The 24,258-nt window shown below is 35.9% G+C and overlaps 2 long non-coding RNA genes across 6 annotated transcripts in view; one reads left to right on the forward strand and one right to left on the reverse strand.

Moving 5' to 3' along the window:
- LOC117293312 overlaps positions 1-10,704 on the forward strand; it is a 25,697-nt gene extending 14,993 nt beyond the window's left edge. The window contains exon 9 of the long non-coding RNA XR_004519430.1: positions 10,489-10,704. This is a non-coding gene — a long non-coding RNA (uncharacterized LOC117293312). The remainder of the gene's footprint in view (positions 1-10,488) is intronic.
- Positions 1-24,069, reverse strand: part of LOC117293311 — a 27,218-nt gene extending 3,149 nt beyond the window's left edge. The window contains exons 1-13 of one of the 5 annotated variants that reach the window (XR_004519425.1): positions 23,861-24,069; positions 21,637-21,725; positions 20,573-20,744; positions 20,144-20,279; positions 19,701-19,823; positions 17,704-18,099; positions 17,027-17,180; positions 16,182-16,289; positions 15,264-15,382; positions 13,877-14,775; positions 13,371-13,480; positions 12,746-12,840; positions 10,783-11,219 (exon numbers count right to left, since the gene is read on the reverse strand). This is a non-coding gene — a long non-coding RNA (uncharacterized LOC117293311). Of the gene's footprint in view, positions 1-10,782; positions 11,220-12,745; positions 12,841-13,370; positions 13,481-13,876; positions 14,776-15,263; positions 15,383-16,181; positions 16,290-17,026; positions 17,181-17,703; positions 18,100-19,700; positions 19,824-20,143; positions 20,745-21,636; positions 21,726-23,860 lie in introns of those variants that run through there. The other 4 variants (XR_004519424.1, XR_004519427.1, XR_004519423.1 and 1 more) reach the window with 4 other exon arrangements.
- Positions 24,070-24,258: the final 189 nt, after the last annotated feature.

Genomic DNA, 24,258 nt, shown 5'->3' on the forward strand with positions numbered 1-24,258 from the left:
CAACTCTTCAAAAGTTATTCATCAACTCTTTTGGGTTATCCTTCAAATCTATCACCTGTTCCATTTTTGGTTATAACCTCTTCCAAGTTGTTTTCCCTGGCTCAACTCTTACAAGTTATAAGTCGACTCTTTTAATGTTGGGGTTTTCCCTCAAATCTATCAACACTTCCAAGTTATTCAACAACTCTTTGGGGTTTTCCTTCAAATTTATCAGCTCTTCTAAGTTTTTCTCTTCATCAACTCTTCCAAGTTATGTGTCAACTCTGTGAATTTTGTTCCTTAAAATCTATCAACTCTTCCAAATTTTTGTTATAAGCTCTACCAAGTATCTTCATCAACTCTTCCAAGTTATTCATCAACTCTTTGGGGTTTTCCTTCAAATCTATCAACTCTTCTTAAGATTTTCCTCGTCTGTTGTTTTCTTATAAGCTCTTCAAAGTTTTTTCCTTCAAATCTATCAACTCTTCCTTTGCCTTTTTCGATATGCTAATTAGTTTCCTTTGTCTTTTTCGATATGCTAATAAGTTTCCTTTGTCTTTTACGATATGCTAATAAGTTTCCTGTGTCTTTTTCGATATGCTAATTAGTTTCCTTTGTCTTTGACGATATGCTAATTATTTGCCTTTGTCTTTTCTCATATGCTAATTAGCTTCCTTTGTCTGTTCTCATATGCTAATAAGCTTCCTTTGTCTTTTTCGATATGCTAATTAGCTTCTTTTGTCTTTTCTGATATGCTAATTAGCTTCTATTGTCTTTTTCGATATGCTAATTAGCTTCCTTTGTCTTTTTCGATATGCTAATTAGTTCCCTTTGTCTTTTTCGATATGCTAATTAGTTTCCTTTGTTTGTTTAATATGCTAATTAGCTTCCTTTGTCTTTTTCCGTATGCTAATTAAATGCCTTTGTCTTTTCGATATGCTAATTAGTTCCCTTTGTCTTTTTCGATATGCTAATTAGTTTCCTTTGTTTGTTTAATATGCTAATTAGCTTCCTTTGTCTTTTTCGATATGCTAATTAGTTTCCTTTGTCTTTTTCCGTATGCTAATTAGATTTCTTTGTCTTTTTCGATATGCTAATTAGATTCCTTTGTCTTTTTACGATATGCTAATTAGCTTCCTTTGTCTAATGCTAATTAGATTTCTTTGTCTTTTACGATATGCTAATTAGTTTCCTTTGTCTTTTTCGATATGCTAATTAGTTTCCTTTGTTTGTTAAATATGCTAATTAGCTTCCTTTGTCTTTTTCCATATGCTAATTAGATTCCTTTGTCTTTTTCGATATGCTAATAAGATTCTCTTGTCTTTTCGATATGCTTATTAGTTTCCTTTGTTTGTTAAATATGCTAATTAGATTCCTTTGTCTTTTTACGATATGCTAATTAGCTTCCTTTGTCTTTTTCCGTATGCTAATTAGATTCCTTTGTCTTTTTCCGTATGCTAATTAGTTTCCTCTGTCTTTTTCGATATGCTAATTAGCTACCTTTGTCTTTTCCGTATGCTAATTAGATTCCTTTGTCTTTTCCGATATCCTAATAAGCTTCCTTTGTCTTTTTCGATATGCTGATTAGCTTCTATTGTCTTTTTCGATATGCTAATAAGCTTCTATTGTCTTTTTCGATATGCTAATTAACTTCCTTTGTCTTTTCTGATATGCTAATTAGCTTCCTTTGTCTTTTTCGATATGCTAATTAGTTCCCTTTGTCTTTTTCGATATGCTGATTAGTTTCCTTTGTTTGTTTAATATGCTAATTAGCTTCCTTTGTCTTTTTCCGTATGCTAATTAAATGCCTTTGTCTTTTTCGATATGCTAATTAGTTCCCTTTGTCTTTTTCGATATGCTAATTAGTTTCCTTTGTTTGTTTAATATGCTAATAAGCTTCCTTTGTCTTTTCTGATATGCTGATTAGCTTCCTTTGTCTTTTTCGATATGCTGATTAGCTTCTATTGTCTTTTTCGATATGCTAATTAGCTTCTATTGTCTTTTTCGATATGCTAATTAACTTCCTTTGTCTTTTCTGATATGCTAATTAGCTTCCTTTGTCTTTTTCGATATGCTAATTAGTTCCCTTTGTCTTTTTCGATATGCTAATTAGTTTCCTTTGTTTGTTTAATATGCTAATTAGCTTCCTTTGTCTTTTTCCGTATGCTAATTAAATGCCTTTGTCTTTTTCGATATGCTAATTAGTTCCCTTTGTCTTTTTCGATATGCTAATTAGCTTCCTTTGTCTTTTTCCATATGCTAATTAGATTCCTTTGTCTTTTTCGATATGCTAATAAGATTCTCTTGTCTTTTTCGATATGCTTATTAGTTTCCTTTGTTTGTTAAATATGCTAATTAGATTCCTTTGTCTTTTTACGATATGGTAATTAGTTTCCTTTGTCTTTTTCCGTATGCTAATTAGATTACTTTGTCTTTTTCCGTATGCTAATTAGTTTCCTTTGTCTTTTCCGATATGCTAATTAGTTTCCTTTGTCTTTTCCGATATGCTTATTAGTTTCCTTCGTCTTTTTCCGTATGCTAATTAGTTTCCTTTCTTTTTCGATATGCTAATTAGCTACCTTTGTCTTTTCCGATATCCTAATAAGCTTCCTTTGTCTTTTCTGATATGCTGATTAGCTTCCTTTGTCTTTTTCGATATGCTGATTAGGTTCTATTGTCTTTTTCGATATGCTAATTAGCTTCTATTGTCTTTTTCGATATGCTAATTAACTTCCTTTGTCTTTTCTGATATGATAATAAGCTTCCTTTGTCTTTTCTGATATGCTAATTAGATTACTTTGTCTTTTTCCGTATGCTAATTAGATTCCTTTGTCTTTTCCGATATGCTAATTAGTTTCCTTTGTCTTTTTCGATATGTTAATTAGTTTCCTTTGTTTGTTTAATATGCTAATTAGCTTCCTTTGTCTTTTTCCGTATGCTAATTAGTTTCCTTTGTGTTTTTCGATATGCAAATTAGATGCCTTTGTCTTTTTCGATATGCTAATTAGTTTCCTTTGTTTGTTAAATATGCTGATTAGATTCCTTTGTCTTTTTCCATATGCTAATTAGATTCCTTTGTCTTTTTCGACATGCTAATTAGTTTCCTTTGTCTTTTTCGATATGCTAATTAGTTTCCTTTGTTTGTTAAATATGCTTATTAGCTTCCTTTGTCTTTTTCCATATGCAAATTAGTTTCCTTTGTCTTTTTCCGTATGCTTATTAGTTTCCTCTGTCTTTTTCGATATGCTAATTAGCTACCTTTGTCTTTTCCGTATGCTAATTAGATTCCTTTGTCTTTTCCGATATCCTAATTAGCGTATATTGTCTTTTCTGATATGCTAATTAGATTCCTTTGTCTTTTCTGATATGCTAATTAGTTTCCTTTGTCTTTTCCTTTGTCTTTTTCGATATGCTAATTAGCTTCCTTTGTCTTTTTACGATATGCTAATTAGTTTCCTTTGTATTTTTCGATATGCTAATTAGTTTCCTTTTTTTATTAAATATGCTAATTAGCTTTCTTTGTCTTTTCCATATGCTAATTAGATTCCTTTGTCTTTTTTGATATGCTAATTAATTTCCTTTGTCTTTTTCGATATGCTAATTAGCTTCCTTTGTCTTTTCTGATATGATAATTAGCGTATATTGTCTTTTCTGATATGCTAATTAGATTCCATTGTCTTTTTTGACATGCTAATTAATTTCCTTTGTCTTTTCTGTTTCGCTAATTCTGTTTCTTTTTCGATATGCTAATTAGTTTCCTTTCTCTTTTACCATATGCTTATTAGTTTCCTTTGTCTTTTCCTTTGTCTTTTTCGATATCCTAATTAGACAAAGGAAGTAATAAGCATATGGACAAAGACAAAGGAAGCTAATTAGGATATCAGAAAAGACAAAGGAAACTAATAAGCATATCGAAAAAAGACAAAGGAAGCTAATTTAGCATATCGTAAAAAGACAAAGCAATCTAATTAGCATATTTAACAAACAAAGGAAACTAATTAGCATATCGAAAAAGACACAGGAATCTAAAAAGCATATGGAAAAAGACAAAGGAATCTAATTAGCATACGGAAAAAGACAAAGGAAACTAATTAGCATATCGAAAAAGACAAAGGAAACTAATTAGCATGTTGTAAAAGACAAAGAAATCTAATTAGCATATTTAACAAACAAAGGAAACTAATTAGCATATCGAAAAAGACAAAGGCATCTAATTTGCATATCGAAAAAGACAAAGGGAACTAATTAGCATATCGAAAAAAACAAAGGGAACTAATTAGGATATCGAAAAAGACAAAGGAAACTAATTAGCATATCGAAAAAGACAAAGGAAACTAATTAGCATACGGAAAAAGACAAAGGAATCTAATTAGCATACGGAAAAAGACAAAGGAAGCTAATTAGCATATGGAAAAAGACAAAGGAAGCTAATTAGCATATTTAACAAACAAAGGAAACTAATTAGCATATCGAAAAAGACAAAGGAAGCTAATTAGCATATCGAAAAAGACAAAGGAATCTAATTAGCATATGGAAAAAGACAAAGGAAGCTAATTAGCATATTTAACAAACAAAGGAAACTAATTAGCATATCGAAAAAGACAAAGGCATCTAATTTGCATATCGAAAAACACAAAGGAAACTAATTAGCATACGGAAAAAGACAAAGGAAGCTAATTAGCATATTAAACAAACAAAGGAAACTAATTAACATATCGAAAAAGACAAAGGAAGCTAATTAGGATATCGGAAAAGACAAAGGAAACTAATTAGCATATGGGAAAAGACAAAGGAAGCTAATTAGCATATTTAACAAACAAAGGAAACTAATTAGCATATCGAAAAAGACAAAGGAATCTTATTAGCATATCGAAAAAGACAAAGGAATCTAATTAGCATATGGAAAAAGACAAAGGAAGCTAATTAGCATATCGAAACAAACAAAGGAAACTAATTAGCATATCGAAAAAGACAATAGAAGCTAATTAGCATATCAGAAAAGACAAAGGAAGCTAATTAGCATATCAGAAAAGACAAAGGAAATTAATTAGCATATTGAAAAAGACAATGGACGCTAATTAGCATATCAGAAAAGACAAAGAAAGGTAATTAGCATATCGGAAAAGACAATAGAAGCTAATTAGAATATCAGAAAAGACAAAGGAAGCTAATTAGCATATCGAAAAAGACAATAGAAGCTAATCAGCATATCGAAAAAGACAATAGAAGCTAATTAGCATATCGGAAAAGACAAAGGAAATTAATTTGCATATCGGAAAAGACAATAGAAGCTCATTAGCATATCAAAAAAGACAATGGAAGCTAATTAGCATATCGAAAAAGACAATAGAAGCTAATCAGCATATCAGAAAAGACAAAGGAAGCTAATAAGCATATCAGAAAAGACAAAGGAAGCTAATTAGCACATCGGAGCAGACAATGGAAGCTAATTAGCATATCAGAGCAGACAAAGGAAGCTAATCAGCATATCAGAAAAGACAAAGGAAGCTAATAAGCATATCAGAAAAGACAAAGGAAGCTAATTAGCACATCGGAGCAGACAAATGAAGCTAATTAGCATATCAGAGCAGACAAAGGAAGCTAATTAGCATATCAAAAAGACAATAGAAGCTAATTAGCATATCAAAAAGACAATAGAAGCTAATTAGCATATCAAAAAGACAAAGGAAGCTAATTAGCATATGATAACAGACAATGGAAGCTAATTAGCATATCAGAAAAGACAAAGGAAGCTAATTAATTAGCATATCGAGAAAGACAATAGAAGCTTATTAACATATCAGAAAAGACAAAGGAAGCTAATTAGCATATCGGAAAAGACAAAGGAAATAAAAAAGACAATATACGCTAATTAGCATATCAGAAAAGACAAAGGAAATTAATTAGCATATGAGAACAGACAATAGAAGCTAATTAGCATATCGAAAAAGACAATAGAAGCTAATCAGCATATCAGAAAAGACAATAGAAGCTAATTACCATATCGAAAAAGACAATAGAAGCTAATTAACATATCAGAAAAGACAAAGGAAATTAATTAGCATATCGAAAAAGACAATAGAAGCTAATTAGCATATCAAAAAAGACAATGGAAGCTAATTAGCATATCGAAAAAGACAAAGGAAGCTAATTAGCATATGAGAACAGACAAAGGAAACTAATTAGCATATCGAAAAAGGCAAAGGAAGAGTTGATAGATTTGAAGGAAAAAACTTTGAAGAGCTGATCAGAAAAAACAGACGAGGACAATCTTAAGAAGTTGATTTAGAAATTGGAAGAGTTGTAGTAGGGAAAACAACTGGGAAAAGCTTATAACAAAAATTAGGAAGACTTGATAGATTTGAAGGAAACCCCAAAGAAGTGATAAATAACTTGGAATAGTTGATAAATAACTTGGAAGAATTGATAAATAACTTTTAAGAATTGATTAAGAACTTTGAAGAGTTAAAGTAGGGAAAACAACTTGGAATAGCTTATAACAAAAACTAGGAAGACTTGATATATTTGAAGGAAAATCCCAAAGACGTGATAAATAACTTGGAAGAGTTGATGAAGAGAAAAATAATTTGAAGAACTGATAAAAATACTTGGAAGACTTGATTAAGGACTTGGAAGATGAAGTAGGGAAAACAGCTTGGAAGAGCTTATCAGAAAAGACAAAGGAAACAAAAAAGCATATCGAAAAAGACAAAGGCAAATAATTAGCATATCGTCAAAGACAAAGGAAACTAATTAGCATATCGAAAAAGACGCAGGAAACTTATTAGCATATCGTAAAAGACAAAGGAAACTTATTAGCATACCGAAAAAGACAAAGGAAACTAGCATATTTAACAAACAAAGGAAACTAATTAGCATATCGAAAAAGGCAAAGGAAGAGTTGATAGATTTGAAGGAAAAAACTTTGAAGAGCTTATAAGAAAACAACAGACGAGGAAAATCTTAAGAAAAGTTGATAGATTTTAAGGAACAAAATTCAAAGAGTTGACACATAACTTGGAAGAGTTGATGAAGAGAAAAAGACTTTGAAGAGCTTATAAAACAACTTGGAAGAGTTGATAGATTTTAAGGAATACCCCAAAGAGTTGATGAATAACTTGGAAGAGTTGAGGAAAAGAACAAAATTTTTAAGTACTGATAAATAATACTCGGAAGAGTTGAGAAACAAAACTTAGAAGAGCTGATAAATTTGAAGGAAAACCCCAAAGAGTTGTTGAATAACTTGGAAGTGTTGATAGATTTGAGGGAAAACCCCAACATTAAAAGAGTCGACTTATAACTTGTAAGAGTTGAGCCAGGGAAAACAACTTGGAAGAGGTTATAACAAAAAACGGAACAGGTGATAGATTTGAAGGATAACCCAAAAGAGTTGATGAATAACTTTTGAAGAGTTGATATATTAGGACAAAAACTCAAAGAGTTTATCTACATCACTTGGAAGAATTAAGAAAAGAACTTGGAAAAGTTTATGAAAAATAAATGTGAAGAGTTGATAAGAAAACTTCGGAGAGTTGATTAAGAACATGGAAGAGTTGAGGAAGAATACAAATGAGTTGAGACAAAACAATCGAAGAGTTGATGAATAACTTGGGAGAGTTGAGAAAACATCTTTTAAGAGCTGATAACAAAAACTTGGAAGACTTGATAGATTTGGAGGAAAACTCCAAAGAAACGATAAATAACTTGGAAGAGTTGATGAATAAATTAGAAGAGTTGATGAAGAGAAAAATACTTGGAAGAGTTGACAAATAACTTTTTAAGAGTTGATTAAGAACTTGGAAGAGCTTATAATAAAAACTTTGGACATACTATTGGAAACACTTGGTAGATACTTACCGGGGGGATTTATTGGGGGAGACATTGTCAGGAGTTTTGGGGGCAAGAAATAGGACAGTTAAAGGATAGCTCTGATAAAGGTTTGCACTCAGGACCGTCGGCCTGGGGCCGCATATGCTCCGTTCCATGTTGTGCGTGTGGCGTGATTTTTTAAGAAAGTTTTTTCATACTCACATGTCCAAATGTAGCTGCAGCTGAAGTTTACTCTGTAGTGTCGTTGTTCAATGATGTGGCGAAGTTAGTAAATACATTTGTTAATACTCACAGGTTCAATGTAGCTATGAATGAAGTTCCATCTGAAGTGTCCTCATCCAAAAGAAGTTCCAATTAGTAAACCCAACACCAGCTTAACTAATCGTTTGGAATGATCAGTTGTTTAATATTAAATATGTCTCAAAGATAACGGGTACGAGAACCAATTTATAACAAATCAAAAGTTTGAAAGAGTTGAAAAAACAAAAATGAAGTAAAACGAGTCGGAAAAAACAAACACTTAAAAGAGTTCAATGATAATTTGGCTCTTAAAGGCAGTGGACACTATTGGTAATTGTCAAAGACTAACCTTCACAGTTAGTGTATCTCAACATATGCATAAAATAACTAACCTGTGAAAATTTGAGCTCAATCGGTCATCGAATTTGCGAGACAACAATGAAAGAAAAAACACCCTTGTCACACGAAGTTGTGTGCGTTTAGATGGTTGATTTCGAGGCTCAAGTTCTAAATCTGAGGTCTTGAACTAAAATTCGTGAAAAATTACTTCTTTCTTGAAAACTATGGCACTTCAGAGGGAGCTGTTTCTCACAATGTTTTATACCAACAACCTCTCCTCATTACTCGTCACCAAGAAAGGTTTTATGCTAATAATTATTTTGAGTAATTACCAATAGTGTCCACTGCCTTTAAAAACTTAGGTGGACATCTACGAATGGCTTAAAAAGAAAACTACTCAAATAAGGGAGATATCTGCTAAATACGAAACATGAAAATCGATTAATAGATTGCATGTTTTAAAGTACAACACCAATATGGGAGTGGGCTGGTAATAAAGGCTGGGATGCCCTAATTAGACAAAGGAAAACTTAAAAGATTATCCAGGATTGTCTGATTGCCACTTTTTTGAACGACACAACATGAGTTTGATAAAATCGCAAGGCTGTAGTCTTGTGGAACTTTTGGGCAAAATTTGAGCAGAATTTGATCAAAACGCAAGGCTTATAGTCTTGAGGAATTATTGGGCACAATCTGAGAAAAATTTGATAAATACGCAAGGTTCTGAGTCTTGTGTAATTTTTTTGCACAATTTTAGCAAAACTTGATAAAAACGCAAGGCTTTAAATATATAGTCTTGTGGAATATTTGGGCACAGTTTCATCAAAAACGCCTTGTAATTTTTTATTTTTGCAAACATTTTGCAAAGGTTTATAAATATACAATGCTTTTTGTTAAATATGCCATGTTGCACTTCGGGCAGATAAGATTGATAAATTTACAAGGCAGTATTTTATACTATATATAGCCTTGTGATTTTTTGTAAATGTTTGAAAAATGTGCAATATGTTGATGGTTGCGAGGCTGCAACAGGTGTCAGCCCTCCATTCTGTTGAGCTTGAACCTTCCTGGGTGACTTCATTGAAGCGCTTAGGGACATGTTTGATTTCTATGTGTTATGCGCTATATAAGAATGGTTAATTATTATTATTATTTATTAAGGCCTCGCCTAAGAACTGACACTGTTGGCTTTGGTGCTGTGTCATGGATGACAATCGTTCCTTTGTAGATGCCACCTCACAGTTGGTTCACATGTAAAACAAAGCAAATATTCTTGCATTAGTCTTGTTCTAATAATCTGATTGAACAGAGTAAGATTGTAGGGCAATCTTATAGTTAAGTAGACCTATACAAGCAATATATTTCAGTTTCAAATTTGGCCTATTCATCCTGGTAAGGTTCGTCTAAAACAGGGCTACCACGTGAAGGTCCCAGGATACCTGCCCCACACGGTTTCCAGATCATCAGGGCCTTTGCACCGCCCGAAGGCGGGTCCGGTCCGCCATCCCAAAAGGAGGGACAGTCCCCTACTGTACTAGCGCGGTCCCTAGTTGGAAAGAACTTAGGGACTACTTCCGTTGGTCAACCATTTGTGATTACACCGGCACCATCCTAGCAGATGAGGAGCCCGAATGCACCTTTAAGATCAACCACTCAGTGGAGCGAGCCGGAAGTAGGACCCCACATGCCACGTGCACGTGTCCAGGTCCCTTTAGTTTTATTCCGCAGGCACCACCATTTCGATCCGCACGCACCACTCGTTCCGCAGGCACCACCAAGTTAGCGCACAAAAAAACGCGTATATGCTTGTTTGCTTGCAAAGGTGTACTTAGGTACAAGATAGTGAGCTACCAAAACAACCCACTACATGTAAAGCATCAAATATCAACACATGTAAAGCCCGGTTGATACTTCCTGCAAATACCAAATTTTATGTCAGAATCCTCTTTTCCCTACAACATTCACAAGTGAGTTGAGCAGATTTGAACTGCTATGAATTATTTTTTGACTGCAACAATTGCTTCGCATTTGCAGGAAGTATGAACCAGGCTCCACTCATCTAAAAAGAATATCTTACTTTTGTTCTCTGATGATCCACAGATGAGCTGCTCGGATGTCTTGATGATACTGATGTTTGCCCAAGGCAGTTGATCTCCAGGAACTACTGGCCCTGAAAGGTCAAGTTAACGGATATAATTATTAAGTTGTAAGTCAATATTTTGTCATCAAAACTCTTGCATGGGTAATTTAGACCACCTCTTTATATAATAATAACAATTATGGTGGCTTCTTATAGCGCTCAGGTCTGTCACGCAGTGACGCTTCAACATTATTATTACCCCCGTTTACTGGGCCTTAAATCATTCCTTAAACCATCTCAGCTCCCTGGGGGGAGTATACAGTCTGTGCCCCCAAATATGTAAGCTAATCAATCACAAGAAACAACTCTGCCCTCACAGGTAATCATTTATCCATGTGTGGAGCGAAGATACCTAGATATTTCTTTGTGTATCTTGCACGGGTATGCCCCTGTGGTGATACACTTTTCACCCATTAAAAAGAGGGACAGAAAGTAGCAGAAATAATGCACCCCTTATCCCCCTTTTGCCATATCCCCAGTTCCAGGACTTTTGTTGTCTGTTTGTTATACAAACGTGGCAGACAAGCTAGATGAATTTAATCTGGGTGCTAGTTCTATTGATGGTTTGAGATGGTTGTCTAGACGGGGACTCTAGACGTCATCTTCATCACTGCTGCTCTTGTTAGACTGTTTCTATTCAATCTCTACCATCTTGAAAGCAAGGTGATCCTCTTCCAAGAGCCTCCTCGATCTGGAGTAGATAAACAATAATTAAAATTAAACATTTATAAAGAGCGTAATATTTAGGACAGTAACCATTTTTTTGAAACACAAGACCCACAATATACAACATAAGTTGCCTAACATGCCAGAAACACCAGAGCAAACCCTTTTCTCCATGATAAATAAAACTAAGAAGTATTGCAGCTGTTAATAGTATAATCCATTTTTGAGAAACAATGCAATTTGGAGAAGTAAGATGATGTCAAAGATATAATTTTCTTTTTATGAAATTTTCAGTAACACTTCAGTTATATCTCAAAACTGTGACCACCTTTTAAAAAAGGAAAGATTCACAGGTTTTGTATACAAGTAAATCTATAAAGGATTAAAACAGTCACAAGCTTCCAAAAAGTGCACATTGCTTTTACGCTTCAAAACTTTTATAAAGAATCAGCTTTGGCTCTTCAATTTGTCAGGACGACGCATCAGAAATTATTGGCAAGTTGATTTAACTTCGAGAGGAAAACAATATAAGTAGTAACAATAGCATGAGAAGCTTGGCAACATAACTATTTCCAAACTCAGTAGGTATATCTCTATTGAGTGACTTCTGGTTCTGAGAAGAACCGATGTGCTCAATATTTCAGAAAGTATACTCTGTCCGTCAGATGACTGGTGGACTCCAACTCTTGCTCATACGGGAGAGTCGTAGCTAAAGATGCGTGTTGGAGCAGGATGGGCGTGGTGAGAAGTCTATGGTCATAAATGAATTGACTTCGGGTATAGAAGACCCTAAGTCTGGGGGAGACTGGTATTGAAGAGACTAGGTTTCTAATTAAAGTCACTTCGGGTATAGAAGACCCTAAGTCTGGGGGAGACTGGTGATGAAGAGACCAGGTTCCTAATCAAATTGACTTCGGGTATAGAAGACCCTAAGTCTGGGGGAGACTGGTGATGAAGAGACCAGGTTCCTAATCAAATTGACTTCGGGTATAGAAGACCCTAAGTCTGGGGGAGACTGGTGATGAAGAGACCAGGTTCCTAATCAAATTGACTTCGGGTATAGAAGACCCTAAGTCTGGGGGAGACTGGTGATGAAGAGACTAGATTCCTAATCAAATTGACGTCGGGTATAGAAGTCTCTTAGTCTGAGACTGGTTTATTGCTTGGGACAATGAGTTGGTATCGAGAGATTGTACAAGGCAGCTCTAAGAATGACTTGAGCAATTCAACATGAGCCAGGTATGGTTTCAAGAGATGCCACAAAACTGGACAACAGGAGTTTTGACAAATTATCAAAGGCATCCAATATTAAGTGAGAATACAAATTTCAGAGTAGCGAGTTTGATTAGATTTTGAAAGGCGGGACCATCCATTGATATGTTCACAAGGTTGCACAATCATTGGGTGGTGAACTTGTAGCGACTTGAAAATTTATTCAGCTTAGCAGGTTTTGAGGGATTAAACATTTTGCCTTTCAGAGATGGCACAGTTGTGGCTTGAGAAAAATAAAACTGTAATAAAATCACAAAGGTTCATTGAATGTGCACATACCTTCAATGGAGTCACGGTAATCAATGTTGTAGACCCTTCACCATCATCACTGCTAGCAGCAGGCAACCCTGTTTAAGGACGTCGTGCGTGGCAACCTGTATGAAATCAAAGCACACATGTCAATATAAATCTCATATAAAAAAAATCACAAGACTGCAACATATAAAAAAATTCATGACAAATGATTTTCCGTAAATTTAAACAATGCCAAAAATCTTGGTTTTTGAGGCTTGAACAGTTTGTTGTTTGAAACTCAGTAGGATGAAAAGATTTGAGGATGGACAGAGTGTGCTTTTGGAAAATTGAAGTGTTTGAAACACAAGACTCAAATATTCAACATCAGTGCGGTCAAAAGTTACGCAGAGGGCCAGCTCGGTTAGTTTACCCACGGTCTCAGTAAGTCAAATAAATCCAAGTGTGGACGGTGGGAAAGTTAACCCGTCGGAATGTTACCCAGCTTCATGGTTAAGTTACCCAAAATATTAATCCAGTGCGAACACGGCTTTAGAAAGTATTGAGGGACTCAACATTCTGCTGAACAGATATTGCACAGTTATGAATTAGGACTGATACAAGTTTAATCAAAGTTTCATAAAATCACAAGGCTCATAAAAAGTGCATGTACCTCACAATGTCAGGACAATCTATCTTGTAGAACCTTCACCGATGTGTTCTTTTGTTGGCATGCTTTCATCGTCTGTGCTAGCAGCAGCCAACCCTGTTTAGCATGGCAACCTAAACGAAATCAACCCAAACATGATAATATAAATCCCATATTGGAAATCACTTGGTTGCCTGCCACACTATGAAAAATACTTGACAAATGATTTTAGGTAAACTTGAACATAGCCCAACATATAAGTGTTTGAGGAACAACGTCATTTGAAACATAATTATAATATGGTTAAAGATACTGTGTTAAGTCGCTACCAATATGCAGGGACAGTTTGAGCATAGTGCTATTTAAAATTTACCCTGTGACCGACAAGACTAAGTAGGACTAGACAAGGACAGAACTAAACATGAGTTTGGAGCTTTCCACTCGTGTTTGAAAATCAGTTGGCTGAAAAGTTTTGAGGGACTGGACAGAATGTGCTTTTGGAAAAATTAAGGGTTGGTAAAAACGTATACTTAATGAATTCCTTTTCGGGTAGTCTGAAGCATCCAACCAGTCTTCTCCTGATGGTTTGAGGCAGCTGTTCTCATTTGACCGTTTCAGTTCAATCTCTACCATCTTGAAAGCAAGGTGGTCCGCTTGGAGTGTTCTGACCCTCTTCAAGACCCTCATCGATCTGAAGTAGTTGAAAAATAACAACATCAAGCATTTATAAAGCGTCATCTATTTATTTAGTGAAAGCAGAAATGTTTAAGACAGTTATTTATAAGTTTTTGTAATACAAGACTCAAATATTAAACATCATTTGCCCAACATGCCAGAGCATTACATAACACACAGGACCCATCCAAAGGTAGAGCAATAATGTTAAAATGTCTTAGGACAAATTGCAATTTGATGCAATTAGCAATAATACCCTGACTTGGAATGGTTTTGAGAAATTGCACAAAATTACTTTGGAAATGATTTGACAAGTAGAACATAACCTTGGAATTGATACGATAGATGGAGAATGATTGCCTCAGAAATTATTGGCACACTACAATGTAAAGTTGGCTTGGCTTCAATAAAGAACACAACATTGAGTTAATATAACAGCAGAAATTTGCAATGGCTCAAAAAATGCCTACCCTTTGAAGCTTGGCAACATAATGATTTAGGTAGATCTCCGATGAGTGAATTTGGGTTCCAAGAAGAACAGGTGGGCTCAATGTTTCAGACAGTACACTCCATCTGTAGACTGCTCGACTCAAACTCTTGCTCATACGAGAGAGTGTTGTTGGAGCAGGAAGGGCGTGGTGAGACGTCTATGGTGCTAAATAACTTGACTTCGGGTATACAAGACCCTAAGTCTGGGGGGGGGGACTGGTGTATTGCTTGGGACACTGAGTTGGCTCTTCAATCAGTGAATACTCTGAAGAAGAAAATAAAGACACACAACATAACTCATTTCATCAAAAGTCAGCAAGCAATATTGCATGGCTGTAATTAAACAATAACTACAGCCATACAATGTCATCATGAAATATCGAGAGATTGTACAAGGTAGCTCTGAAAATGACTTGAGAAGTTCAACATGAACTAGGTATGGTTTCAAGAGATGCCATAAAACTGGACAAGAGCAGTTTTGACAAAATATCAAAGGCATCACATTATCAAGTGAGAATACAAATTTCAGAATTCCAAAAGTCATTTGGTTGGTAAGTTTACAACACATAGATAATTTATAGAGAACAAACAATCTTTGGGTTGTGAACTTGTATCAAGTTGAAAATTTATTCAGCTTAGCACGTTTTGAGGGACTCAACATTCTTTTCGGAGATGGCACAGTTGTGGCTGACAAATAATACAAGTTTAATAAAAGTTTCATAAAATCACAAGGTTCATAAAACATGCATATACCTCAATGATGGCACAGCAATCTATCTTGTAGAACCTTCACCGATGTTCTTTTGAAGGCATGCTTTCATCATCTGTGCTAGCATCAGCTAACTCTGTCTAAGGACAGCCAGCATGGCAGCCTAGACGAAATCAAAACATACATGACAATGTCATAATCAACTGGGTGACCAATCCAAACAAAGTCAAGCCAAACGCTAATTTTCACAGGTTAATTTTTGCTGTAGCCTATACAACTGTAAAATTTTTATAAAGAATCAGCTTTGGTTCTTAAATTTGTCAGGGCGAGGCCTCAGAAATTATTGCCACAGTACTATGTAAAGTTGGTTTAACTTCGAGAAAGAACACACTAATGTGTATAATGAGTAGTAACAATAGCATAATCAAATTGACTTTGGGTATAGAAGACCCAAGTCCGAGGGGGGACTGGTGTATTGCTTGGAACAATGAGTTGGGTCTTCATTTGGTTAATAATCTGAAGATAACTAAAAGACACACAACAGAAATCATTTCATCAAAAGTGATTCAGCAAGACACTGTATCGCTGTCATTAAACAATAATTACAGCCTTAAAATGTCAACATGAAATGGTATCGAGAGATTGTACAAGGTTGCTTTGAAAATGACTCGAGCAATTCAACATGAGCTAGTTATGGTTTCAAAATATGCCACAAAACTGAACATATGAGTTTTTAATGAAATATCAAAGGCACCACAATATCAAAGGAAATACAAATGTCAGAGTACCAAAAGCATTTGGTTGGTAAGTTTTTGAAAGGCTGGACAAAACGTTGATTATTTCAAGATATCGCACACCATTGGGTTCTCTGCTTATCAGAGATGGCACAGTTGTGTATGAGGAATAATACAAGTTCAATCAAAGTTTCATGAAATCACAAGGTTCATAAAATGTGCATATACCTCAAAGATGTCCTGGCAATCTGTCTTGTAGATGTTCTTTAGTTGGCATGCTTACATCATCTGTGCTAGCATCAGCCAACCCTATCTAGGGACAGCCAGCATGGCAACCTACATAAAATCAAAGCATACATGACAATATAGATCCCATAATTAAAGGCAGTGGATACTATTGGTAATTGTCAAAGACCAGCCTTCTCACTTGGGTTATCTAAACATATGCAAAAAATAACAAACCTGTGAAAATTTGAGCTCAATCGGTCATCGAAATTGCGAGATAATAATGAAAGAAAAAACACCCTTGTCACACGAAGTTGTGTGCGTTTAGATGGTTGATTTCGAGACCTCAAGTTCGATATCTGAGGTCTAAAAATCAAATTCGTGGAAAATTACTTCTTTGTCGAAAACTATGGCACTTCAGAGGGAGCCATTTCTCACAATGTTTTATACCATCAACCTCTCCCCTTTACTCGTCACCAAGAACGGTTTTATGGCAATAATTATATTGAGTAATTACCAATAGTGTCCACTGCCTTTAATGCCACATTTTGAAATACACTTGACAAACGATTTTTGGTAAATTTAAAGACAGCCCAACATCTTAGTTTTAGAGGAACAACACAACACAACACAACACAATAAACTTGGTTAATAACAATCCAAACAAAGTGAAGCCTAATGTTAATGCTAATGTTACAGGGTCTGTATACATTTGGTTTGAGAAAATTTAAGCAGCTCATAAACAGTTTGATGTTTCAAAGAAAAATCAGTAGGATGAACAATTTTGAGGGACTGGACAGAATGTGCTTTTGGAAAATTGAAGGGTTGATACAAAAAAATATATTTACGATTTCTTTGAGGGCAGTACAGAGCGTACAGCCAGTGTTGTCGTGATGATGTCAAGGCGTATTAACGAGGACTCTAGACATCGCATTCATCACTGGTGTCCTCATTAGACAGTTTCCGTTCAATCTCTGCCATCTCTTCACGAGCCTCCTTGATCTGAAGTAGTTGAGAAGTAATAAAATCAAATATTTTGAAAGCGTCATCTTTTTAGTTACTGAGAGCCATAATGTTTAAGACAGTTTATGCCAAGTTGTTGAAATACACGACCCATATATACAACATCATTCGTGCAACATGGCAGAAACACCATGGCAAACCTGTCTTTCAAAGATAAATACAACTGGGTTCTCTCACCAACAGTACATAACAAAAGGACCTTTACGCCCCACTCAAAGGACGTCACAATAATGATCAAGTGTCTTTGGAAAAATTTGCAATTAAATAGTATGACTTTAGCAAAACAACACCAACTTGGAATGGCTTTGAGAAGTTGCATAAAATTACTTTTGAAATGATTTGACAAGTTCAACATAACCGTGGAATTGATACGATAGATGGAGAATGATTGCCTCAGAAATTATTGGCACAGTACAATATGAACTTGGCTTTGATTCGAGAGAGGACACAACATCGAGTAAAAATGACATGAGAAATTTGCTATGGCTCAAAAAATGCATACCTTCTGCAGTTTGGCAACAAAATGATTTAGGTAGATCTCTGTTGAGTGAATTTGGGTTCTGAGAAGAACTGGTGGGCTCAATGTTTCAAACAGCAACCTCTGTCTGTCTGTCTGTCTGCCTGTCTGTCTGGTGACTGCTCGACTCAAACTCTTGGTCATTCGAGAAAGTGGTAGCTAAAGATGGTGTTGGAGCAGGAAGGGCGTGGTGAGAAGACTATGGTGATAAACGAATTTACTTCGGGTAAAGAAGACCCTAAGTCTGGGGGGGGGGGGAGACTGGTGATGAAGAGACTAGGTTCCCTATCAGATTGACCTCAGGTATAGAAGACTATAAGTCCGAGGGGCGACTGGGGTATTGCTTGGGACACTGAGTTGGCTCTTCAATCAGTGAATAATCTGAAGAAGAAAATAAAGACACACAACATTAATCATTTCATCAAAAGTCAGCAAGCAATATTGCATGGCTGTTATTTAAAGAGAAAGACCAATCTTTGGGTTGTGAACTCAACATTCTGCTTATCCGAGATGGCACAGTTGTTGCTGAGAAAAAATACAAGTATAATAAAAGTTTCATCAAATCACAAGGTTCCTAAAATATGCATACACCTCAACGATGTCATGGCAATCTATCTATCTTGTAGAACCTTTTGTTGGCATGCTTTCATAATCTGTGCTAGCAGCAGCCAACCCTGTCTAAAGACAGTCAGCATGGCAGCCTAGATGAAATTAAAACACACATGACAATAAAAAATCCCATATTAAAAATCCACATTTGGAAAAATATTTGCCAAATAATTTTCTGAAAATTTAAAGACAGTGTTGGGGGAACAACTCTGAAATAGCTTGGAGCTTGTCTCAACAATATGCCTACCCTCTGAAGCTTGGCAACATAATGATTTCCAAACTCAGTAGGTAGATCTCTATTGCATGATTTCTGGCTCTGAGAAGTTGCAGACTGTATACTCTGTACGCAGAAGACTGCTCAACTCAAACTCTTACTCATACGAGAGAGTGGTAGCTAAAGATGCATGTTGGAGCAGGATGAGAAGTCTATGGTCATAAATGAATTGACTTTGGGTATAGAAGACCCTAAGTCTTGGGAAGACTGGTGATGAAGAGACCAGGGGTGGATTTCACAAAGGTAGTCCTAACTTAGGACTAGTCCTAAGCAACGCTAAGAGATAGGACTGGTCCTAAGTTAGGACCAGAAACTCATCCTAACTTAGGACTGGTCCTATCTCTTAGCATTGCCTAGGACTAGTCCTAAGTTAGGACTACCTTTGTGAAATCCAACCCAGGTTCCGAATCAAATTCACTTCGGGTATAGAAGACCCTAAGTCTGGGGGAGACTGGTGTTGAAGAGACTAGGTTCCTAATCAAATTGACTTCGGGTATAGAAGACCCTAAGTCTGGGGGAGACTGGTGATGAAGAGACTAGGTTCCTAATCAAATTGACTTCGGGTATAGAAGACCCTAAGTCTGGGGGAGACTGGTGTTGAAGAGACTAGGTTCCTAATCAAATTGACTTCGGGTATAGTAGACCCTAAGTCTGGGGGAGACTGGTGTTGAAGAGACTAGGTTCCTAATCAAATTGACTTCGGGTATAGTAGACCCTAAGTCTGGGGGAGACTGGTGATGAAAAGACTAGGTTCCTAATCAAATTGACTTCGGGTAGAAGACCCTTAGTCCGAGGACTAGTCCTTAGTGCTTAGTCTGAGTATACTCGAAATTGAATTTTTGATATACCGGTTATTTAAAAAAAACTGACATCGACAGACGTTATGTCAGAGTACCAAAAGTCATTTGATGGGGAAGCTTTTGAAAGGCTGGACAACACATTGATAATTTCAAGAGATCGAACACCATTGGGTCAGGAACTTGTAGCGAATTGAGCATTTATTCTCTGCGTATCAGAGATGGCATAGTTGTGGTTGAGAAATAATACAGGTTAAATAAAAGTTTCATAAAATCACAAGGCTCATAAAATGTGCATATACCTCAATGATGTCACAGCAATCTATCTTGTAGAACCTTCACCGATGTCCTTCTGTTGGCATGCTTTCACCATCTACGCTTTCTAGCAGCAGCCAACCCTGTCTAAGGACAGCCAGCATGGCAACCTAGATTCAATCAAAGCATACATGACAATATAAATCCCTTAATAAAAATCACTTGGTTGCCACATTTTTAAATATACTTGACAAACGATTTTCAGTAAAATTAAAGACAGCCCAACATCTTAGATTTTGAGGAACAACACAACACAATCAACTTGATGAACAATCCAAACAAAGTCAAGCCTCACGTAAAAGGGTCTGTTTACATTTGGTTTTAGAAAATTTAAGCAGCTCATAAACAGTTTGATGTTTGAAAATCAGTGAGATGGAAATTTATGAGGGACTGTACAGAATGTGCTTTTGGAAAATTAAAGTATACTTACAAATTACTTTGAGGGCAGTACGAACATCCAACCAGTGTTCTCATGATGGTTTGAGGCAGTTGTCTTGATGGGGACTCTAGACGTCGTGTTCACCACTACTGTCCTCATTAGACAGTTTCCGTGCAATCTCTACAGCCTAGAAAAGAAAGTGTTCCACTTGAGTGTTCTGACTCACTTAAAAACAAAATCAATTTAAAAAGGATTCCAGGGGAGAACAATTCATTAAACTTTGGTTAAATTTAATGAATGACACAAAATCAGCTTTGGAACAATTTAAAACTTATAACAAATTATTTTACCTGCAAATGTCCGAGGAATGGATCAGGTAAAAACACAACAGAGAGATCTCAGTGCACGGGGCAAGTTTCGCTTGATGAAACAAACTAAGGTTCAAAGTTAGTAGATATGGGATTAACTTATAACACTAACCCATTGATGATAGTTACATTCACATGGATGAACAACCGTAGTTGGAGTGAAGTTTTTAGTTTCTAGATAGCAAAACATTTACAGTCACACGGACAGCCTGCAGTGAATTTCTAGACAGGTTCCAAGTTGTTAGGCTTTCATTATCTGCGCAGGCAGCAGCCAACAGCCAACTCTGTCAAAGAAACAACCAGCATGGCAACAAAGACAGAATCAAGACATACACATACATGACATTAACAACCACGTTAATAACAATTGCAAGATTGGTAAGTTTTTTTAAAGGCAGTCAACAAAACAATACCACTTTTTTGGGATTAAAAAACATAAACTTAGCAAGTTTGGGGAAGATGTAATACATTGGCTTTTGAGAGTTGGGCTTTTGATACAGTTTGCCAGTTGGAAAAAAAATAATTTGAGGCTGTCTTTGAATAATGGGCCATTACATGCATGGAGAATATTTGTGTTTGAAAGACTAGGCCTAAAGAAATTTTTTATTAATCTTTATTAAAGAAAGACTTGTCACGTACCAATGTTTATTTCCTGTCTGTTGTCCATTCGATTTTACTCTGAGTCATGGAGCTGATATTTTGTATTTTAGTATTACCCAAAAAAAGAATGATTAATTATTGTAAAATAATAGTTCACACAAGTGTTTGCAACCAATCAAAATATCCAGAGTTATTTACCACAATAATTGTTTGCTTTAATAATTGATCTTTTTCCTTAGTATTTGTATTGTATGTTTGCATTGCATAATGTTTTATTTTAGATTGGTTAGTTTGTGTAAACAATAACGAATGAATAATAACACTAATATTACAACTTGAAACAGGTCAAACACAAGTTGTAAACGATCTTTGGAAAAAAAATACATTAATGAAAGACAGTGCCACAATCCAGTGGGCAAAAAACGTGTGCATAGAAAAATAAATTCCAGGAGGTTTTATAAATAAAAATCGAATTGAGATTTTAAAAGAAATAAAGAACATGAATCAGTTATTGAACCTAGCTTATGAATGCAATCGTTGCTTAACTAGCTTTGCTATTTTACAGATCAGACTTACCCCAGAGATGCAAACACTGTAGTCCGAAAAAAGGAGTAAGCAGCCATCGCGATGTTTCAAACAAACTCTATCGAACGAACGACGTGCACCTATTGCAGGCAGACAATGCAGGAAAAAAAGATCGTCACAGTGAATGCTGCATCCCACACACGTGACCAATATGGAACCACTATCTACTAAAGCAACTGTAGAATGTATGCGGTATAAGGAGCCTTACGCGTGACGTCATAGTAGGCAAATCCTGGGTGCAATGATGGTTATGGGATCTTAATAAATAAAACCATAGAGCAAGGACTAAAACACACAAGAAGCTCCTCTCCCAAATTAAAGAATTGGGGTACTTTTTGTATCACAAAACACAATGTCCACAGATTTACATTAAACTTGCACAAATTGACGGTAGTGATAGAAGGCTCCCCTTAAAATATCACTTGCTGAGGTGATGCTGCAGTGTTTGAGAAATTAGTACAAAAATGTCACAAATTTGTTCGTGACGTCAATCGAGGCAGACTTTTTGTTTTCCCGGCAATGCCGACCAGGTATATTGCTGCTAAATGAAGAAAAACACTTTTTGAAATGTACCAACTCACGACTTGGACGTATACATGTACTTTGCACGTGTGTGTACTATACGCATTGCAGGCAAAGTCTGCCTCGATTGACGTCACAAAAGGGGTAGGCGGAGTCAGCCCCCCAAACAACTTTATATATTTTTACACATATAAATCGTGACAAACAATTACTAAAAAAATTGTTTTATTGTTCGTATGCATTATGCTCTTATGTTAGAATGAAAAAAAATTCTATTTCCAGGTGACTTTAAAGAATTAACAAATGTAATAGATGGTATAACTAGAGAGGTTTTGCAAGCGTGCGGATACATCTACAGATATGGATATGAAAACCGTATCCATTCACGACAGCCTCGTGTTGAAATTTGTTTCGTAAACTATAGGTATGTTTCACTTGAGTGCGTTCGCATTCATCGCGATAGAAACCCCATGTTTTATACACTGCATTTTCTCAACGTTTTGCTTGCAAATGACTGACAATTTTCTATCTATATCAAGCACGATACAAGTGAAAGCTATTCCGTGGGAAATGTTTTTGATCTGGGACAAAAATACAACTAAAAGTCTGCAAAACAGTATAGTTTATCTACGAGCCCCTGAATCCGTTGCAACTGGTATGCAAAAAACGATAGTTGCGGATACGAGTCACGTGAACACACAAAGTGTCAATGTATCGGTATCTGTATGTGTATCTGTACACTTGTGGTCTATAAAAAGCCTTTAAAACAGTTGTTATAAAAAGCGTTTGAAACCGTTTGTTATAAAATGCAAATGGTTGGAAAGATGTTTTAAAAGCAATGATCCACACAAATTTGCCTCGAAATTGCGTGGTTTTCCTTTTACTTTGCAAACTAACACGGTCGGCCATTTATGGGAGTCAAAAATTTGACTCCCATAAATGGCCGACAGTGTTAGTCGATGAGGTAATAAGGAAAACCGAGCAATTTTGAGACATGTTTGTGTGGATCATTGTATTCTACTTTTACAACATCTTTCTACCCACCCCAGATGCATTTTATAACAAACCGTTGCAAATGCCTTTCAAAGACCAACTCGACCGATCCAAGGCAACGTGTTCCTTTCAAGCCATTGGACCCTTTCGGTACAGAAAAAAAAAAAATCACAGATATACAAATAACTTACAGGGTTTACAGAAGGTAGTGGTGAAAGACTTCTCTTGAAATATTATGCCATGAAATGCTTTACTTTTTGAGAAAACAGTATCAATTCTCGATAACGAGAATTACTGATTTATTTTAAACACATGTCATGACAGGGCGAAACATGCAGATACAAGGGTGGGTTTTCCCATTATTTTCTCTCAACTCCGATGACCGGTTGAGCCTAAATTTTCACAGGTTTGTTATTTGATATAGAAGTTGTGATACACGAAGTGTGGGCCTTGGACAATACTGTTAACCGAAAGGGTCCAATGGCTTTAAGAAATTATTACGTTGGCACGTCTTTGAGGGATGGCTTAACATGCTTTGAGAAAATATATATTACAACAATTTCAGCGCTGAACTATCGGTACATTGGCAACACTAGAGAAATAGACTATAGTATGAGCCTTCCCAAAAACATCAACCAAATACAGCACAACCATGTTTTAGGTTAGCAGGTTTAAGAATTAGTACAAAAATTGTACTTACGGTTGTTTGGTGAGCTTCTTAATATGCCCATCACACCGCTGAAAATGAAGCCTCGGTGGAAGACGCTCTCGCTCATAAACTACCTCGATCCCCCGCTCGCTCGATCCCTCACCGAGCTGCAGCTAGCCGCGTTTCTGGCCCAATTTCTGGCCTGATTTTCGTAACCGAGGAGAGAACCCATGCAGTTAAAGGCGGTGGAATTTTGACCTCCCACCCTTTCTCATTTTAACGATTTGTTTAATAGTAGGTGAATCAGAGTAATTTTGTTCAACAATTCTGCAAAATAAAACATATAGGGAGAATTAGATTAATTGTTGCATAATTAACCATTTATTAGCCGCAACAATTAAGACATCATCATCCAGACCATAATTTCAATAAAAAAACATCTGCTAAAA

The sequence above is a fragment of the Asterias rubens genome, chromosome 8 (assembly GCF_902459465.1).
Source record: "Asterias rubens chromosome 8, eAstRub1.3, whole genome shotgun sequence".
Classification (NCBI taxonomy): Eukaryota; Metazoa; Echinodermata; class Asteroidea; order Forcipulatida; family Asteriidae; genus Asterias; species Asterias rubens.